At 38.6% G+C, this 21466-nt stretch overlaps 1 protein-coding gene across 3 annotated transcripts in view; it reads right to left on the bottom strand.

The window, feature by feature from the left end:
* Positions 1 to 21466, bottom strand: part of b3gnt2b (UDP-GlcNAc:betaGal beta-1,3-N-acetylglucosaminyltransferase 2b) — a 32005-nt gene that overhangs the window by 5948 nt on the left and 4591 nt on the right. Inside the window, exon 1 of one of the 3 annotated variants that reach the window (XM_067367257.1) lies at positions 7610 to 7727. The exons of 1 other annotated variant lie outside the window; for it this stretch is intronic. The gene's annotated coding sequence lies outside the window, so the exon portion shown is untranslated. One more of the 3 variants, XM_067367258.1, reaches the window with a different exon arrangement.

Raw genomic sequence — 21466 nt, 5'->3', positions numbered from 1 at the left:
ATGGAAAAAATTAAAATCTTACTTTTTTCCATAGCTGAAAAAAAAAAAAAAAAAAAATTTTATATATATATATATATATATATATATATATATATATATTATATATATATATAAAAAAAAATAAAAATAAAAAAAATATTGTGTTGGTCCCACTTTTGGACCACAGCCAGACATGTTTGTTAAGCACATCCCACAGATGCTTGATTGGATTGAGATCTGGGGAATTTGGAGGCCAAGTCAACACCTCAAATTTCTTCTTGTGCTCCTCAAAACCATTCCTGAACCATTTTTGCTTTGTGGCAGGGAGCATTATCCTGCTGAAAGAGGCTACAGCCACCGGGGAATACCGTTTCCATGAAAGTGTGTACATGGTCTGCAACAATGCTTAGGTAGGTGGTACGTGTCAAAGTAACATCCACATGGATGGCAGGATCCAAGGTTTCCCAGCAGAACATTGCCCAAAGCATCACACTGCCTCCACTGGCTTGCCTTCTTCCCATAGTGCATCCTGGTGCCATGTGTTCCCCAGGTAAGCAATGCACACGCACCGGCCATCCATGTGATCCAAAAGAAAATGTGATTCATCAGACCAAGCCACCTTCTTCCATTGCTCCGTGGTCCAGTTCTCATGTGCCCACTGTTGGCGCTTTCAGAGGTGGACAGGGGTCAGCATGGGCACCCTGACTGGTCTGCAGCCCCACACACAACAACTGTGTATTCTGACACCTTTCTATCAGAACCAGCATTAATTCTTGAGCAATCTGAGTTACAGTAGCTCATCTGTTGGATCGGACCACACGGGCCAACCTTCGCTCCCCACGTGCATCAATGAGCCTTGGCCGCCCATGACCCTGTCGCCAGTTCCCCACCGTTCCTTGGACCACTTTTGATAGATACTGACCACTGCAGACCAGGAACACCCCACAAGAGCTGCAGTTTTGGAGATGCTCTGACCCAGTCGTCTAGCCATCACAATTTGGCCTGTCAAACTCGCTCAAATCCTTATGCTTGCCCATATATATTATACACACGTGTGCGTGTGGTGTGGTGTGGTGTGGCATGGTGTGGTGTGTGTTTGGGTGTGGGGATGTGTGTGGGGATGTGGGTGTGGGTGTGGGTGTGGGTACACACGCAATCCAGGCATTCAGCACATTTGCTCCTACTTAGTTCACTAACGGTCAGAGAGAAGCTGTAAGCTGCAAGTCCCCAGGAGGTGAGATCTCTTATTAATAATTAACACTACATTTGCTGTGTAAACAATGAACCGAATCTCTCTGTGCTTCACATCACCAGACTAAACACTCAGACAGATCCTTTCACAAACCCTTTACAAACTGTTTAACTCCAGCTGGATTGAAAAGTGAACAGACAATGCATCTAGTTGTGAAAGAATTTTCCGATTCATAAAACCAACCACATACAAGACCAGGGCACCTGCAACTGTGCACAATATCCACAGCAGAAACCATAGCAGCTAATCAATGGCAATGACAAATAGGACTATAAAACTCACGGTGGTAGATATTTTGAGATACTGCGGTATATATGGATTTGGCGTAAGAGTATTTATCTATTTTTGCACAGGTGTCAGCAGGCAGGACAGATTTACATTTTTTACATATGAGAAAATGTGAAGAATGTGAATGTAATGAGAAATAACAGCGGGACATGTCCCGAACAAGTCAAAACAAGTACAAACCTGTCATTATGCAATGCAAAGCAGATTTGAGTCGATTAGTTGCCAAGCAACATCACGACAATTTAATACAGAATCCACCTGACGTGCGGCTACAGGTGTGAATTTATCGTTATATTAGTAAAATGTTATATTGGTTTTCCTGTCTTTACTCAATTTTTTAATCACGATATGAAGCTATTACTGATGCTTTTGCAAGTTACAAATAAAAAGAAAAAATCTTATTTTAAGTATCTAATTCACTTATATTTTTTTCCATTGAAAAACCCCAGCAAATGTAACCCTACTTTGATATATGGATCAACAAGTAGTCACCTAACACAACACCAAAGGTGTGTACCCTACGAAAGAAAACAAAACCTACTTACAATCAAAAACCCAACAATATGCAAATTTATGACATGGGCTGAATAGGAAAATAGGCAAATTTATTTTGTAAATGTCTCAATGGTATCCTGTTCTCAGTCAAGTGGCCATTTTTTTTTTAAATTTCTTTCTTTATCTATTTTTAAAATATGGTTCTCGAACCATGTTTACCCTCAATGCAAGTGAACCAGTGTCTAAATGTAGCCCGAGTCATATTTTAAACCTTGCATAGTTTGATTGATGGCTGTTGAAGATGAAGGCATGTCACGCAACCTGTTCATGTTGGCTTCTGACTAGATCAAACCTGTTTGACCAACCAGTTGAGAACCACTGTTCTAGATGACAAATGTCACAGCAGGACCAGGATGTGACGTATGCGTGTATGAATGAGAAAGAGCTAAATATATTTAGCTATATTTATGGGTAACCAATGTAGTTTAATTAAAAGAGTACTAAGAAGAGAGAACACATTACTCCGGTTTTAATTAAACTACATTGGTTACCCATACGTTACAGAATTCAATACAAAGCACTGTTGTATGTTTTTAAGTCCCTGCATGGTCTAGCCCCTGAGTATGTTACTGATTTAATCAGCCGCTGTCAATCCAGCAGATCTCTGCGCTCAAATGATCAGTTGCTTCTTGTGGTTCCACGTACGCGTTTAAAATGTAAAGGTGATCGGGCGTTTTCTGTTGCAGCTCCTAGGCTTTGGAATGACCTTCCTCTGTCTCTAAAAACTTGTCCTTCATTGGGTGTTTTTCAGAGTGCGCTTAAAACTTATTTGTTTTCTTTAGCTTTTGACAATGCTTTGTAAGTGTGTATGTCATATGTCTTTTTTTTGTTTTTTATGTTTCTCTTTTATACTTTCTGTACAGCACTTTGGTTCCACTTGTGGTGTTGAAAGTGCTTTATAAATAAAGTTGAGTTGAGTTGAGCTCCAGTTCAGGTTAAAAGCACTGTCTATTATTAATCTACTCACTGATGATAATCTCAGTGTGTGGTTTTCAGCCCACTGCCATTTTAGAGATTAATATCACATGAATAAAAATGTTTGGGGCTAAACAAAAAGTAAACCGGTCACTGTGATGAACTATCTTCGCTCAGGTGTACGGGGGGTTGGTGACCATAAATTCAGAAGTTTGAGGTTGATAATATTTATTTTTCTTTTCTTTTTTTTTTGCTCACCAAGGCTGCATTTTTTCGATTATACATACAGTAAAAACAGCAATATTTTGAACAAATTCAAATAACTTTTTTGTAATATATTTTAAAATATAATTATTCCTGTGATGGTAAAGCTGAATTTTTTATTCAAAGAATCCTGGGGAAAAAAGTAATTTTGAAATAACAGCATTTGTTTGTCTTTACAGTCACTTTTGATCAATTCAATGCTTCCTTTCTAAATAAAAGAACTTATTTTAAATATTATATATAAAAAAACTGACCTCAAACCTTTGAATAATAGTGTATATACAAAGGAAGAAATAATAAAAATGACTTAAGCTGATCTTTCACGCAGCTTGGTAACAAAAACATCATCTCCCCTTTAACAGTCTAATGCATCTGAAATCTCTTTGGAGCAGATTTCCTGGAAGAGGATGAATTCTCTATCACTGAAGCTAATTGTCTGAAATCGGGTGGAGTATTTCCCATGTGGTGGCTAAATGGAACAAGTAACCAAACAAAAGTACATGAAAAAGTACATGAAGAGCGAGGGATCTTAAAAACACATCCTAGGAACACCACTGCATGCCAGGAAGGTCCCGCCCTCGCCCCCGCCCCCGCCAACGGTCCTTATGAAACCGACAACATGCTTTCTGTTTTCTGCAGGGCTTTCTCATAAGATAAGACTCTACAACTTGAACACATCCTGTAGGTTACTTTGAAAATGCTTGGGTTTAAAAACATGAAGAATGTGACAGGCTAACACATTGGGGGAACAAGTGTAGCTTGAAGGGCATTCCTTGACTCATTATGGAAATCTAAATAAGTAAAACTTTAAATAGGGATTTACCCTAGTTAGTCAAAAAAACCCATGACGCACACTGAGCACTACCTGAACATCCTACCCCACATGCTCACCAGGCACAATGACTTCAGAAGCACAAGAAATGAAAAATGTGCTCCTGGAAGTGATACTTCATTACTTCTAGCATGTTTTTGGAGTCATACAGATGGCTGACTCTAAAAACAACATTACAAAACATTCAATATACAAAAGAATATCAGTAAACCAAGAAACCATTTCAGTTTTACCTCTTAAAACAAAATGCACTGCCACAGCCTGAAAGGCCTATGGTACTATGAGGGTTGTGCTAAGCTCAAGTACAGACTCGATGAAGACTACAATCGATGAAGACTATAGTGCAAATCAGACAGGAATGAACCTCATTCTGACTCCACAGTGAAAATCACTTGTTAATAAAGGAGGGACAGGCTGTAAATGGTTACCATTAATGTGGAGGTGTCATGCAATTCAAGGGATCGTTCACCCAAGACATTAAAATGCTGGTTGCCTAAATGTCAGTTAAGAAGCTTTTGTCTAGGGATCATGTGACCACAAAACAAGCACATATGAATGGGAAACTATTCAAAATATTTCTTTTTAAAAACTGAATAGATTGCAAGATCTAACTGCAAGATTGTATATATTTAAAAACACAATGTAAATCTGTGAATTTGACAGCTCTAGTCAGAATGTGTAACTTCAGTTGTGGATGCACTAAAAATAAAAAAACGGCACACACGCACAAAGAATTGACAACATGGCCTTCTCATTTGTCATGTATATGAAAGATTTGTGCTGTACATATTGCACTCAGTAGCAGATGCAGAAAGTTGTTTATGAAAGTTGGTGGGCCTTTAAAAGTGTGGGTGGTCCGAAATAATTTGCATCACCCCATGTTTTTCAACCTCACTGCAAAAGACAAGACATGAGCGCAATGGTCAAACACATTCATCTAGCGCATGTTTACATAGAAAAATAATGGAAAGGTAGGGCAGTGGAATCGAAAAACATTCTGTGTGAATGGCCCCTTAATTGCTTACTCATTACACATAGCAGCACAGCTAAAAGTATTCCTCATATGCTGGACATTTTATTGTCTATTGTCTTAAGTCTATAGCAGTGGTCGCCAACCCTTTGATCGCGATCGACCGGTCAATCTTTATCACTGTTCCAGTAGCTCGTGAAAAATACAGAAATATGAGTGCAAAAATACATTACATTTCTCCAGTCTTTGTACTGTATTTTTGTATTTATTTTTCTGTTATTTTCAGGAGCTACTCGGACAGTGATAAAGGTAAATAGGTCACATCATGTCCGAGTCTGTAAACGGCCGTAAACAAGAGGCCAGAGAAGTTGAAGACGGAGCAGCTCACTGTTCACGATGCTCGAAATATAGGAAGAAAATATAAATATTGAATTAGGGGTGAAGGGTTATATGAATGCATCTCTAAAAGGAATTACTCTCTTCAGAAAATAAATAAATAAATAAATTAAAAAAAAAAAAAAGATGGTAATGGCATTTTATTTTCCTCTTACCTCCGAATAAAGTAGCTAATTATTAACGCAGTTCAGCTTTGTTTACACAGCGGTAACCAAGGAAACACTATCACTGCTGCTCCATAAGCACCACCTGCTGTCAGAGAGTGAATTTGCATCTCGTTCAGCCTGCTGTTTTTGTTTCAAGCTTTTTTTGTGTAGCATATAATTTGACAAAGATAAAGTCAGACCATTGTGTTTTGCTTTAAATCTTGAAATTAAATCTCAATTAATTCAAATAAAAAAAACTGCTCATGCAATGTGATTGCATCTTTGTTTGGATTGTGATCAAGCAGTGGTTCCCTCTAATTTTAAATGGCTATGTATTTTTGTTTATAATTATAATTTTGTTTATAATGTTTATAACATTTCCCTTTTTCTGACAGTGTTGGCAAGCCATCAATCTGGGTGGGCCTTGGTCCACCCAGGCCCACCCATAGATTCACCCCTGACTGCACTTACCTGGTATTTTCACTATCAGTGTGGTTCTAGGCATTACTGTGCACTTTTAAAGTTACAGTTTTGCTTTATGAGTTTCCTGGTATGGTATGCTCACCCATCACCAATGGCAGTTTGCAAAGTACTGCTCAAAATGCCACCATAATCATAAAAAAAGATAAATATTTAAGACATGCAATCATCATTTTTATCATTTTTTCACTTTCGAGTACTCAGAGTAGGATGCAGGACTAAAACGAGTAGGACGACTTTCTTTTTTTTCCAGGATCTCTCTTTCTACTTCTCTGAGAAAGGTCATTCAGAATCAAACGAGTCTAAAGAAATTTTCCTGGAAGTAGCCATAGATTTAATCTTTGACTGCCTTTTTTTTTTTTTTTTTTTGGCCTCCTCAGGACACCGTCTGAATGCCATTAAAAATGTTGTTTAAAAAAAAACAACTACTTCTAACTGACATCTGTAACAACAAAGCTCAGGAATAAAAAACATTTTATTATGAATTCCTGATAAGGCTGGATTTATAGAGGGGAAGAACAAAACTGGTAGAGTTTATAGATAATTTAAAGTGGTTACAGGACAGCCAAAACAAAAGGGGTTTAAAATATTAACTGACACTTTGATTCACTCTCCACCAGACTGTGTCGCCATGCAAAGTCTACATGTAAACAAGGAACACACACAAAACTGTTCAAAGTGTTTGGGTAAAAAGCAATGGAGGTTTGTTATGAGATTAAATTATGCGTTTAGAAGTTAAACGGGAAGAAGATTGTTCCTTGTTCCTGCCATGAACCTAATGAGCTGTGCAGTTACACCATATACCAACTGTGAAAGTAAATTCATCCCATGCACAGACACGATTAGGCAGGTCACAACCTGATGACAAAGATCACAAGGCTACAACCTAACGAAGATTCGTGCACATCACAATTGTAGTGTGAAATGGATAAACAGCAAACAGTTGATATTCATTCTTGTGAACTCTACTATTAAACCTAATTTGACTGAATAAAATGTAACTTTTGTATACTCAACATAGGCTACACGCGTAAGCATTACAAACAGTTTCCACGGACATGCGCCCTGTCAGTGACTAAATTTAGACTGTTTTGGGGCAATTATTTCTCTGAACCAGCTTACAAGATGCTTTCGTTTCCTAAAGCTGTTTACTCTTTATTTCTACCCACCATATGCAATTCTGTGACTATACCTCTCACCAAGGTGACGCAAATAACAACCAAGCGAACTTTACTTTTAACCTGGAAGATGCTGAAAAGAAACCCCACACTTAAACTTTCTCCCAAACAACATTTGTAAAGTGAAACCGTTTACAACTTGATTTAAACAAAGCTGTAGCGCAAAGAAAAAGGAGGTTTTAGCGAACGTCAGAACTCACCCGCACGCGGACGCCCCTGTCTCGCGCTCCTTACACAACATGAAAGTTATAACCGGAACACATATCTTTCTACCGAATCCCAGCGGACACAGACCGGAACCTTACTGATCTAATGTAACACTTCTGCCTTCATCTTTATAAAAGTCATCATTACCTTTCAGCTCCAGCTGTGAGAGCGAGTTCACATCCTGCCTGTCTCCACTCTCCAGATCTGTCCATGATGAATCCACTCCTCCCATTTCATTGTAAAAAGCACAGGGCGGGGTTAAAAGCCTTCCTCACTGTTTACCGCACTATTTACCATACATTCCCTTTGTTTACAGAGCTCTGTCCATCACTGGAATGAAAACTGATTACCTAGTGTTTCCTTTACCTGGAAAGACTTCTGAGGGTGTCTTGTACTACAACTGGTTGATGTATTTTGGGTTCAGGAGGCTAAAGGACAGGGTTACATTCAGGCGAATACTAATATAAAAGGTAGTAAAACACTTGCAGCTAATAAAAACTTTGCTGGTACATCATTTTGGATCAGTAAACCAGCTGTCTGGCCAAGTTTAAAGGACCAGCAAAACAAAATGGATTTTCCAACTGGGGGTTCAAAGTGTAAGATGTTAATTCAGTTGTTTTTTCGCTGCCACACCAAAACTCGTCTAACTACCCTGACCAGGATGGAAGACCAGTTAACCAGTTTTTTCACCAGGGATGTGCTGAAATTCACAGGGCTCTGCTGAATTCCCTGTGCTAAGTTGGCTGAAGTAAGGTCAGATGTTATGCATGACTCTGTGGTCCGTCACAGGGGGAAATAAGTCATGTTTTTATAAATGAATCTCAGTTTCCATTTGCTCACCACAGACAAAGCTGCTCCCTCCTGTTGTCTCACACAAAAAATATCTGTCCATGTTCATTATTCTTTCTTGTCTATTGGTTCATATTGAAGTTAACAAGTAAGTTTATCCTGTCAAAGTAGGATAGGAACAATAGATGTGTTTGAACTGCGTGAGCTGAGGGAGATTGTGTGTTCTGATCAGTTGTGCTTTGTTTTGTTGTCATCAGAATAGACAGGAGGTGGGGCTTTGTGACTTCTTCACTGAGGTTTCAGGAGGAGCATGACGTTCATATGAATACACCAATCACAATTTTGAGGAAGTGTAAACAGCTCTTACCTCATTCCATCTGATAATTCTTGTGGCATTTCTGCTCCACCCTAACTTTTTTTTTTTTCCCAGCAAGTCTTGAATTCAAGACCTTTCTGTATGAACAGCAAACCAGATTTATACATTGATGACAACACTCAAACCACTATAGTGCAAATGCTTACACTTTATTTACTTTTTTTCTATTACAAAATAGACTACTGTTCAAAAGTTTGGGGTCAGTATGACTAATTTTATACTTTTTTATTCAGCGATGATGCATTTTTAATATTACAAAATATTTCTATTTCAAATAAATGCTCTGTTTCTGTTCATCATGAATGAAAATGAATGAAAATAATAAACAAATCAGCATATTAGAATGATTTCTGAAGGATCATGTGACACTGAAGACTGGAGTAACAATGCTGAAAATTCAGCTTTGCCATCACATGAAGAAATGACATTTTATAATATATTAAAATAGAAAACAGATATTTTTAGTTGTATAAATATTTCACGATAATGCTGTATTACTGTGTTTTTATCAAATAAATGCAGCCTTGGTGAGACTTTCAAAAACATTAAAGGGTTAGTTCACCCAAAAATTCATTAACTACTCACCCTCATGTCGTTCCCCACCCGTAAGACCTTCGTTCATCTTCTGAACACAAATTAAGATATTTTTGATAAAATCTAATGGCTCAGTGAGGCCTGCATTGACAGCAAGACAGTTTACACCTTCAATGCCCATAAAGCTACTAAAGACATATTTAAAACAGTTCATGTGACTACAGTGGTTCAACCTTAATGTTATGAAGCGACGAGAATACTTTTTGTGCACCAAAAATAAATAAATAATGACTTTATTCTACAATATCTAGTGATGGCCGATTTCAAAACACTGCTTCATGGAGCTTCGAAGCTTTACGAATCTTTTTTTTTTTTCGAATCAGTGGTTCAGAGTGGTCAGTAGTTCACCACTGAGCGCGTATCAAACTGCCAAAGTCACGTAACTTTCAGTAAACGAGGCTACATTATGCCATAAGTGTTTTGAAATTTCAATGGTTCACCACTGAGCGCGTATCAAACTGCCAAAGTCATGGGGGCGTGACTTTGGCAGTTTGATACGCGCTCAGTGGTGAACCATTGAAATTTCAAAACACTTATGGCGTAATGTTAGCCTGACTACGTCAGACTTCCTACTTCCGCTCAATTTCATTTCGCTTCTGTACTCAGTCTGAGACAGCGTCAGAGCTTTCTGTTTACCACCGGTCTGGAAACAGCCGGGCCAATCAACGAACAGAGGGTGGGCTGAGAGCCGTGACGTAGATGCTAAGCGCCGAGTTTTACATTGTAGGTTAGAGAAATCGAAAACCGAAACGACCGCGGAAATGGGACACGAGACACGGGATGCAATTCGCTCTGTTATGGAGAACGTTCTACTCTTTTTCAAACTGAAGCCAGAACAAGAAGAGTGTTTGATAAACATTTGTTTTATCATGTGTTTACAACAGGTTTACAGTGGAAGTTCAATCATAGATTTGAGTTCAATGCATGATGTCTGTGCTTCGATGCGGCTGTACAGGCACATAACATACGTCATAACTAAACGTATCTGATTGGCTTACGGGTAACCAATGATTTTAAACTTCAGACAAGCGCCCCCTGGCGAGAGAGAAAACACTTCTCTATTATGCCATTCCAGACTCTGTCTACGAAGCAAAGTGAAGTAGCAGAGTCTGGTATTACCAGGCTAGCGTAATGTAGCCTCGTTTACTGAAAGTTACGTGACTTTGGCAGTTTGATATGCGCTCCGAACCACTGATTCAAAACAAAAGATTCGCAAAGCTTCGAAGCTTCATGGAGCAGCGTTTTGAAATTGCCTATCACTAGATGAGCAAAGTCGCTATTTTGTTTTTTTGGCGCACAAAAAGTATTCTCGTCACTTCATTACATTAAGGTTGAACCAGTGTAGTCACATGAACTGTTTTAAATACGTCTTTAGTAGCTTTGGGCACTGAAGGTGTTAACTGTCTTGCTGTCAGTGCAGGCCTCACTGAGCCATCGGATTTTATGAAAAATATCTTTATTTGTGTTTCAAAGATGAACGAAGGCCTTACTGGTGTAGAACGACATGAGAGTCATTAATGACAGGATTTTCATTTTTGGGTGAACTAACCCTTTATTTTCACAAGTTTTCATGAATTCCACAAGTTTGCACAAAACTTGATGATGGTATTCTCAAGCTTGATTTGAGATGATCCAAAGAGCATCTTGTGCTTCAGTGGATCAAGAACATTTGATCATCTGTTCAGTAAGCGTCACAAGATCAATTTGATTTGATTAGTGACCCAGAAATCTGAAATACTGCCTATTCATGTTTCTCTATCATTTTTCAAAATCCTAATCATTTTAAATCTCAAATCTTCAATGTGGTTCCAGCCTTTTGGACACTACTCTATATGAATGTGAAATGGAGACTAAAGACCAACCTCTCTTTTACTCCTTTGAGTTAAAAATAGACTTCCATATACAGACTCCAGACCACAGAATAACATACAACTGAACTGGTTATAGCATTTGGTATGCACATGGGCCAGACAGGGATCTCAACTCAAAAACATCCATACTAGTGATCTATCAAGAGGCCCCTAATTTAGTTTGCTCAAATCTGAGGGTGTTTCAGTAAAACACCCCCACACACTGACCACCAACAACAGCGATATGATTAAAATCACAGATAATACTGCACTGTTTTGCAAAGGTAAAAGGGCAGATGAGAGGAACTGAATGGCTGTGATAAAAATAATATGTCAAGAGTGCTCTGTTAGTGTGATTAGATTAGTTAGAGAGGGTCAGAGTTCAAGCCTTGCAGTTTGTAACAGACCCTCAAAATCTCATTGAGTTTATTCTCAGTGCCTGTTTCCAAATTAAGGCTATTTCTGGCCTAAACAAGTTGTTTTGTTCACTGAAGATGTACAGTTTACAAAGCAATTAAAGGGATATTTCCCTCATAAATGAAAATTCTACCTGCACTTTCTTCAGTGGAACATAACAGAAGATATTTTGAAAAATGTGCGGGTTTTTTAACTCAAAGTAGCATGCCCACATCCAAACATCACTTAAGCAAGTGCTCAATCAAAAGAAAACTTAGCTGAAAAGCAAAAGGACCGGCACACTGGTATTTCTGCTCTCAAAGTTGTCAAATTATGTTTTGAAGGGTGGATTCTGGAATCCACTGATGCTTCAATATAGATTTTGAGTGATTTATAATCAAGTTAAATTATATTAAATTATTTGAATGAATTCTTCAGCTTATGTTAAAGCATTTATTTTCCTTTTCATCTTCAAACACTAAAGAATAATGTTGAATATTGTCTGTACCTTTCACTGAGAGAAAAGTACAACTTATCAATATGTTTTGGGGATCTTTCCTGTTTTAGTTAAAGCCTGCCAACTTCAACCTTGAAGAAGTTATGAATCATGTGAATCTTTGTATGTGCGCTAAGTGTTCTGTGCAGGTCCTTTATGGGTATTGGTGGACAACTGGCACTCTGCTGGAGATCTTCAGACGCCTTGTCATGATCTAGAAGGACATCCTGTGCCTAAATCCATGGTCCGTTTGTCAGCATCGTGATGAATGGAGATATGCTTCTGACTATCTGTCAATGCTTTAAAGATTACTAATTTTGTCTATTTTTCTTAGCCAATCAGAATCATTCAACCTGAAGTAATGACATAGTTGGTGGACTCTGTTAGAGTATAATTGTTGTGGAAATGTGAACTCCTTGTGAGACGTAAAGCTGGCTTCTGCTGATGAAACTGCAAACTATTCTACAGAAGAGGATTAGGGCCAAGCAATAATAAAAAAATAAAACCATCTCGAGATTAAAGTTGTGAAATTTCGAGAAAAAAAACTCGTTTAATTTCAAGAAAAAAGTCGAGATAAAATGTTGAGAATAAAGTCATTAAATTAAGAAAAAAAGTCGTTAAATTACGAGAACAAATTCATTAAATTACGAGAACAAATTAATTAAATTATGAGAAAAATGTCTTTAAATTTCGAATTTGTTCTCATAATTTAACAACTTTTTTCTCATAATTTAATGACTTTATTCTCAACATTTTATCTCGACTTTTTTCTCTAAATTTAACGAATTTGTTCTCGTAATTTAACGTCATTTTTCTCATAATTTAATGAATTTATTCTCAACATTTTATCTCGACTTTTTTCTTGAAATTTAACGAATTTGTTCTCGTAATTTAACGACATTTTTCTCATAATTTAATGAATTTATTCTCAACATTTTATCTCGACTTTGTTCTTGAAATTTAACGAATTTGTTCTCGTAATTTAACGACATTTTTCTCATAATTTAATGAATTTATTCTCAACATTTTATCTCGACTTTTTTCTTGAAATTTAACAACTTTAATCTCGAGATGGTTTTATTTTTTTATTATTGCTTGGCCCTAATCCTCTTCCATACTATTCAGTAAAATTTTCTTCAATTAAAGTATTTTTAAAACTCTGACTCCGGGTCTTCATTCATCATATCTGATCAAGGGTCCTAAACTGGCCAAGTGGCCTTCGTCAGGCAAAGAAAACAACAAATATCAACAACTTTTATAACAACATGATGAACAATCACACCTGCAGGGTCAATCAGTGAATTAACCAAGCATCCAATAAACCAATGGCATCCAATGAAAAAAATCAAAAGAAATATATATACATACACACACATATACATACATATACATATTAAATAATGAACACCTAAACTATTCTACAAAAAAGGTTTGACATCAATATCCAAGTTAAGACCTTTAGGAGAAAGAGTATAAAATAGGCCTATATAAAAATGAAACAGGCCTACATAAAATTTGAATTGAACAAGTGAAAATACCAAGAAGGGGTGGTGAGATTAATAAACTCCTTCTACAGAGGTAAGCATTTTTATATGCATTTTTATGTTGCAATTTATTAAACTTCTTTGGGAGCTGGTTCTTTTGCATTTCAGCTCAGCTCATTTTTTTGACCATACAATGAAACTCAATGGCTTCCAATGTTGTTTTGACAGACTTTCAAATAAAGACAAGTTGGAACATTCTTAAAGATTCTTTTTTTGTGTTCCACGGAAGACAGTCAGTCTGAAAGTTTGGATTCTTAAGTGTTCAGCTCCACAGACTCTTATCTTTTATAGACAGTACGGATATACAGGCGTGGTCAGAATTATTGACACACTTGGTAAATATAATCAAAGATGGCTGTAAAAATATATCTGCATTGTTAATCCTTTTGATCTTTCATTCAAAAACATCACAAAAATCACATTTTTCATTGAAGTAAAACTTATGATTTGTTTGATTTACGATATGTTTTTCTCTAATACAATTATTGGAACTAGAAATTCTTCTGAGTAAAATATCTCTAGAGTATATTCCCCTTCATAATTAAAATTTTATGATGGCAGTGGATTTACTATCCCTCTTCTTGTATTATATAATGAATTGGAAATCATAGTTTTCTTAAAACAGTATCGATTATTTATGTTACACAAAATGTCTGTATTTGGTTTCTGAGAGGTGACTGAGGGCCTGACCCATGTCAGGAATGCAGTAACAGTCCAAGGTCACTAAAACACATACACATACTAAGCATGTGTAATTCCTTTTAGGATTTATTTATTTTAACACAATGTCACAAAGTTTTCATGTTCTGTTCCAGTGAAGTCCTGACAAAACTCAGCCTTGAAGCACAATTAGACAAAACATATCTTTATCTTTAAAGATATTGCCTATGTTTTGTCTAATTGTGCTTGCAGGGGTTGTTCATTATTTTTAGAGGCATGTGACCATGCAACGTGATCTCATGAAAATACGTGTGTATTTTTATGTAAATTGTGGTTCTACCTCCTACATTTACTTATGTTTTCATATATACAAAAACGTACAATATTTACGTATTAATAGCACTAAAACGTAAAAATACTTATATATTAAAAGCAATAAAACATAAATCCTTTACATATCCAAGTGTGAATGTGTATTAATTCCCATGTTTTAATATTAAAATTGTGACATTAATGTTTTAAATTTGTTGTATTCAATGTTTTTAGTCGAATTTATTGAATGCAGTTCACTCATATAACATTAATTAATATGAAATAACATTTATGTTCGTGACTTGTGCTGCAAACTCGTCTCGGATTACATAAGGTTAAACAAGACTACACTTTAAAACCTTAAAATAATTAACATTTCTGTAATTTTGAAATTTCCGCAATGTTTAACCATTTTATAATATTCAGTATTTAGCGTTTTCTTCTATGCAGCGACTGACAATATACCATAAGACACACCAAACCACAACATAAATTCACAAATCACATTCATTTTATTTGGTCACTGCACTCCAACTTTAGAATGTCTGTAAGGAACAGATCCAAATTTAGCCCTTTATCCGGCGATCTTCATGTTTATTCTCAGCAGCGACCATCACAGTGAAAGCCCGCGCTCGTTATGATTCAAATTTGAAAGTTGCGCCCTCGAGAACCTTTACGACATGGTTTACACCACACAAATTTTGCCTCACTTCCAGCCGTTGCTTTATCCCTTCTAAACACAACCAAATGAGTGCGTGCCTTCACGGAGAAGAAGCCGGATTCATATTTTCATGGATTAATAAATTAAACTCTGCTCTCTAACCTATAAAAAACTATTACTGGAGAGGATAGCAACTCATCATCATTTGAACTATTTTTGGTACCACCTTTGACATTTTCGCAGTAAATAAATTATTGTGATTACGCTTGTTTGTTATTCTTTTATTTATAACAGCACCTTTCTAAACGTACAAAAATATACGTTTTATGTCTTTGAAAGTTATGTATTAATACCTATGTATTAACAATGAGACCAGGCTGGACCATGACAAAGAAACAGAAAGCACCCCGAGATGAGAAGAGTCTGTCACATAATGCACACAGACAAGATGGTAGATCCAAGGGCAGCTTTAATGGGGTAATCCAAAACGTAATCCAGACACAGGCAAGGGTCAAACTCCACAGAAACAGTCCACAAAAACAGAAAACCAGAGACACAAAGTGCATGTAACACAATACAACGAACCACAAACAAAGGGAGAAACAACTGAGTATAAATAGACAGAACACTAATGACAAAACTCAAAACAGCTGGTACAATGAAGGATAACGAGTCCAGGAAGTGGGTTATGGGAAACGAAGTTCAGAAAGGTGACAAAAATCTGTGTTGGAGTGCCCTCTAGTGGTTAACTGGGGCACTCCAACTGGTGGTCATAACAGTACCCCCTCCCTATGGAGCGGATACCAGACGCTCCACTAGACCAAACACAAAACAAAGCACTCAGGAGAGAGGTGGACCGGAGGAGGACCAGGGAGAGGGACAGCGGGCCAGGTCCAGAGCCCCCGACCGATGGCCAGGGGGGAGCCGGAGGAACAGTCCACGGGGGGTCCCCAAAGCTCGGAGTCCTGGCTGAGTGCCAGGGCGGCACCGGAGGAACTGCCCAGGCGGGCTCCAGCGGTTCTAGAGTCCTGGCTGAGTACCAGGGTGGTGCTGGAGGAACTGACCAGGTGGACTTCAACAGGGCAAACGGCCTGGGTGACGGCGGCGACAGGGCAGACGGCCTGGGCGGCGGCGGCAGGGCAGATGGCCTGGGCGGCAGGGCAGACGGCTAGGTGGGGGCGGCAGGGCAGACGGCCTCCATGGCCGCATCAGAGAGAGCGGGCAGCTCTCGGACGGCAGCGGGCTCGGGCTGCTCCGGGACGACAGCGGTTTGCTCTGGGACAACAGTGGGCACAGGCTGATAGACTGGTCCATGGTCAAAAGAGCTTGAGTGCATCATCCAGGCACGCAAAACAGCCAAAGCATAGAAGGAGAAGACAGCCCTCTTGGCCATGACAGGACTGACAGAGAGAGCGGGCTGCTCTGGGACAACAGCGGACTGCTCAGGCTGCTCTAGGACAACAACAGGCTGCTCCGGGATGGCAGCGGCCTCGGGCTGCTCCGGTCCATGGTCACCAGACCTTACGTGCATTCTCCAAGTACGCAGAGCTGTCAAGATATAGAAGATAAAGACAGCTTTTTTGGCCACATCAGGATTCACCGGGGGAGCATTCGGCTCCAAAACCTCTGGGGTGGCCACTGGGCCAACAACGGGCTCTGAAATAGCCTCCGGGCCTTGAGGGAGGGAGGAAGCCCTCTTCCTCCGCTTTCGTGGTTGAGGCGGTGGTTCTGTGCCTACCTCCTCTGTAGGCACCAGAGCAAACTCACGGACTGGAACGGCCTCTGGAGCTGACTCACCGACTGGAGAGGATGTACAGACTTGAGTGGACTGATGGGCTGGAGGTGGTGCTGGAGGTAATCGAATCTGCCCATTCTTACGCAGATACAGGTAATTAGAGAAATTCCAGAAACTTAAATTCCCCACAAACTCCATCTCCCACTGCGGCAGAGGAACATCAAGAAAATGATTGAAAATGTCCTTGAGGACCGCATCGGGGAGACTAAATCTCTCTGCCAGCGACCAGAACAGTTGAGAGAATTTACGCACCTCCATCCTGGGGATTGCTCCGACTTCCCCGTGTGTTGATCGGTGACCAGACTCTCTCGCTGCTGGATCTTTGCATGGTGGTTTGTTCTGTCACATAATGCACACAGACAAGATGGTAAGATCCAAGCACAGCTTTAATGAGGTAATCCAGAACATAATCCAGACACAGGCAAGGGTCAAACTCCACAGAAACAGTCCACAAAAACAGAAAACCAGAGACACAAAGTGCATGAGACACAAAGTGCATGTAATACAATACAACGAACCACAAACAAAGGCAGAAACAACTGAGTATAAGAACACTAATGACAAACTCAAAACAGCTGGTGCAATGAAGGATAATGAGTCCGGGAAGTGGGTTATTTTATACAATACTTTTTGCAACCTTCTTTTACAAGATAACAGCTCTGAGTCTTCAACTATAATGTCTGATGGGTTTGGAGAACACCTGACAAGAAATCGGAGACCATTCCTCCATACAGAATATTTCCAGATCCTTCAAACTCCCAGCTCCATGTTGATACACTCTCCTCTTCAGTTTTCTAGGGCTCAGGTCAGGGGACTGGGATGGCCATGGCAGAACCTTAATTTTGTGCTCAGTGACCTATTTTTGATTTTGGTGTTTGTTTTGGATCATTGTCCCGATGGAAGATCCAACCACGACCCATTATAAGGTTTCTAGCAAAGGCCATTAGGTTTTTATTTTTTTTATTTATTTTTTTTAATCTGTTGGTAGTTGATAGAATCCATGATACCATGTATCTGAACAAGATGTCCAAGACCTCCAGCGGAAAAATAGGCACACAATCAAAGATACAGATTTATATTTAACCGTGGACATGGGGTTCCAGTGTTTGACAACTGAATATGCTGGAGTTTGTTTAAGATGAGAGTGGAGGATTTTTTTCTTGAATCCTTCCCAAAACAACATGTGGTGATGTACTGTATGTAGATGCTGTTTTTGGGCTTTCTGACCCCAAGACTATTTTCTGAAATTCTCTAACTGTGACCCTTGGAGAGTCTTTGGCCAGTCAAACTCTCCTGCTCACCGTGCATTAAGACAATAAGACACACGTCCTCTTCCAGGAAGATCTGTATCCTTTCCTGTTGATTGGAACTTCTTCATTATTGCCCTGATGATGGAAATGGGAATTGTAATTTTCAATGCTTTAGCTCTTCTCTTACAGACACTTCCTTTGTAATGCTCAACACTCTTTTGCTGCACATCAGAACTATGTTTTACTCATTATGGTGGATGATTAAGGGAATTTGGCCTTTGTGTTTCCTACTCCTGTAAAACAGGAAGCCATGGCTGAACAATTCCATGTTCCTGTAAGGGAATTACATAAAGAGACCATGAGTTGAATTTCAAATAGTTGACAGAATTAACTAAAGACAAAGTTCTCCACACTTCCAAAGGCCATAGAAATTGAGTAAAAGGATCCAGCCTTGAACTAACTTAGGATACATAAAAACTAGTACTTATAATTATTTACAAAGGGAGCCAACAAGTCTGACCAGGACTGTATTATCCACAGGCAGATGTTCAAGTATGTGAGGTCATGTGAAAGGATAAGTTCAAATACTTTGTGTGTGTGAGTGTTGTGTGTGTGTACTTGTTTTGACTACACTTGTGAGGACCAAATGTCCTCACTTATATTGTAAAATACTTTCACAACCCACTAGTGAGGACATTGACTGATCCTCACTAGTTTTATCTCAGCCAAGAGAGGTTTTTATTTAAATCTTGTGATGTGCACATGTTTCTGTGATGGGTAGGTTTAGGAGTAGCGGTAGTGTAGGGGGATAGAATGTACAGTTTGTACAGTATAAAAAACATTACATCTATGGAGAGTCCCCGTAAACCACATATACAAGTATGTAAGTATGTGTGTGTGTGTGTGTGTGTGTGTGTATGTGAACATCCTGTTGTTTTGAAACTAACATAATATTATGGCGATATATAAAAGAACATGTTAAAGCAGTGTAAGTGCTCTTTTTGTCAACACTGAACCTGCTGTATATCAAATGTATTCTATAGTGATCAAAGAAACAGTTTCCTGGAGAAGTGTACACAATAGTTTATATGGTGGGATTCTAACAGTATCCTACAGTTTCTAGGTCACATATGTGAGACTAAACCTGCAATCACTGTGTTAGCAGACCATTTCTAAAAAAACTGTCACCTCAAACCACTTTCGTGTTTTTAACAAACGATCCATACATAGTAAATTTTCCCACTCATAAGAACAGACGTATTTATCCACCTACTCAGAGATTAATGACCTTCAACAAAAAACAAAATTCAGGAAAAGGAAATACAAAAAAAAAAAAAAAGTGATTCTTGTTCATGCGTGCCTCCCATGCGAGAAACGCCCATTTGCGAGTAGAACAGGTGCATGATGGTGAGAAGGAGAAAAGAGAGTTTAACCAGAGTGTCTGGTAAAATATGACTCTGTCTCTGTCTGAAGCTCCCAGGACAAAGAGTAAATGACGATAAATAGCTATAATTCAAACATTTTTACCTCAGTTGTGTGTTGTTTACGATTGTAAATGCTTACAATCTTGTATATTTAAATTATCCTTAGGTCTAAAATTTCACACGTCACAACTGTGGTTCTTGTCTGATTTCTGGGGAAAACCGCTGATGTGTCTTTACAGCTTGCCTGCTTGATTATCGAAGTCGACACAAAAAAAAGACAATGTTTGCATGTCAAAATGTTATTTTAGTACTGTATTTTTACCCACTTTTGCATTATTACAGATTATGCAGTAAACAAGGTTAAGTTGACTGGCATTAAGATGTTAATCCACCAAGACATGCTGAGAAGAACAAAATGTGCTTTGTTCTGCAGTCTTGCGGCCAGCTCTCCTCAAAGGCCATTAAGCACTGAGCAACTGTTTGTTTTGCTTGCTTACATACTCAGTACAGTAGAATTCGAAATGTTGTTGATTGATTCTATGAAACCCTGTAACCATAGAGACACTAAGGAAGAGAGCATTATCATCACCGAGGGAGACACAACCACAGAAACGGAACAAGGGATACTGTTCTGTACACACAAGGCCCCTCCTTGAGCATTTTCAAAGAAAACCATGCGTCTTCTTCTGATTACTGCTTTGAAATGATGTCGCAGTGTACCAAGACAAATCCATACAGAGACCTTCTGTCATCTCAGAAGTGTGATGTTGTCAGATGTTGTTTATGAGCGCTCGAAGCATATAAAGCTGCCAATGGATACAAAACCAAGCCTTTCAACAAGCAGACTCAGAGCAAAAAAACACACTATTGTTTTCCATTTGAGACCATTAGCTCTGTTTCTCCCTGAGGGTTGTCTTTTTAATAGCACAGACTATTAGGCTTAATTTGGTGCCTTCATGACAAAAAAAAAACAAAAAAAACTCATCTAATCATGTAAGATATCTGTGGTCATACAGCATACCACATGCTTGCAAAGTGAGGGTTTGATATCACTTTCAGTTGCAAAAGAGATTTATTTGGATGTTTTAATCTACACAATACTGGTCAAAAGTTTTGGGCCAGTAAGCCTTTTTAATGTTCTTGATATCTAATATCTTGTTAACGAATCAAACTATATTGTGAAGTATTGCCAAACAATGACGCAAATAAATCACATGCTGTGAAACAGTAAAAATAGTAATACTGTTTTCTATTTTAATATAGGCCTATGTGACCCATGCTGGCAAAATGAGTAGCAATCTCTATTTAAAAAAACCTTCAAAATGATGTATGATTTGTTAGAATCTGACAAAAAATGACTGAGCTATACCTGTTTGTAGTCGATAGAGTCAGCAAAGTCAGTTTTGAGTTAAAGCAAGAGGCGTAACTGGTGTTGTTTTGAATGGGAGAAAGTGTAACGCGCAATATGGCGGAATAAGTCCCGCCTTCTAAATAAGAGCCAATCGCCGACTGGTAAAGTCATCGCGTCACTGCAGCGGCAGTTACAAGCTCCGGTTTCTATAGAAACAGTCAGACGCGCGCCTCCGAAATAAGGCACAAGAGACGTGCATTTAGGTCTGTGCATGCACATTAGCTTGATCCAGCCTACAGAATACCATTTTTTGTTATGATTCGAGTGTTTAGAAAAAAATTAGGAGACAGTTGTTGTTAGATTTCATTGGTGATTACAAATATGAAATTTAATCGAACGCTTGGCAAACAGCTTTGGAGAATTTGATGTTTCCCCATTCAGAGAGACAGGAGCTGCACTTGAATGCCTGAGAGGCGTTTCAAAGATGGCCGCCGAGTGAAATGACT

This window comes from Chanodichthys erythropterus, chromosome 18 (genome assembly GCF_024489055.1).
Source record: "Chanodichthys erythropterus isolate Z2021 chromosome 18, ASM2448905v1, whole genome shotgun sequence".
Classification (NCBI taxonomy): domain Eukaryota; kingdom Metazoa; phylum Chordata; class Actinopteri; order Cypriniformes; family Xenocyprididae; genus Chanodichthys; species Chanodichthys erythropterus.
This window is presented reverse-complemented; position numbering and strand designations above follow the sequence as displayed.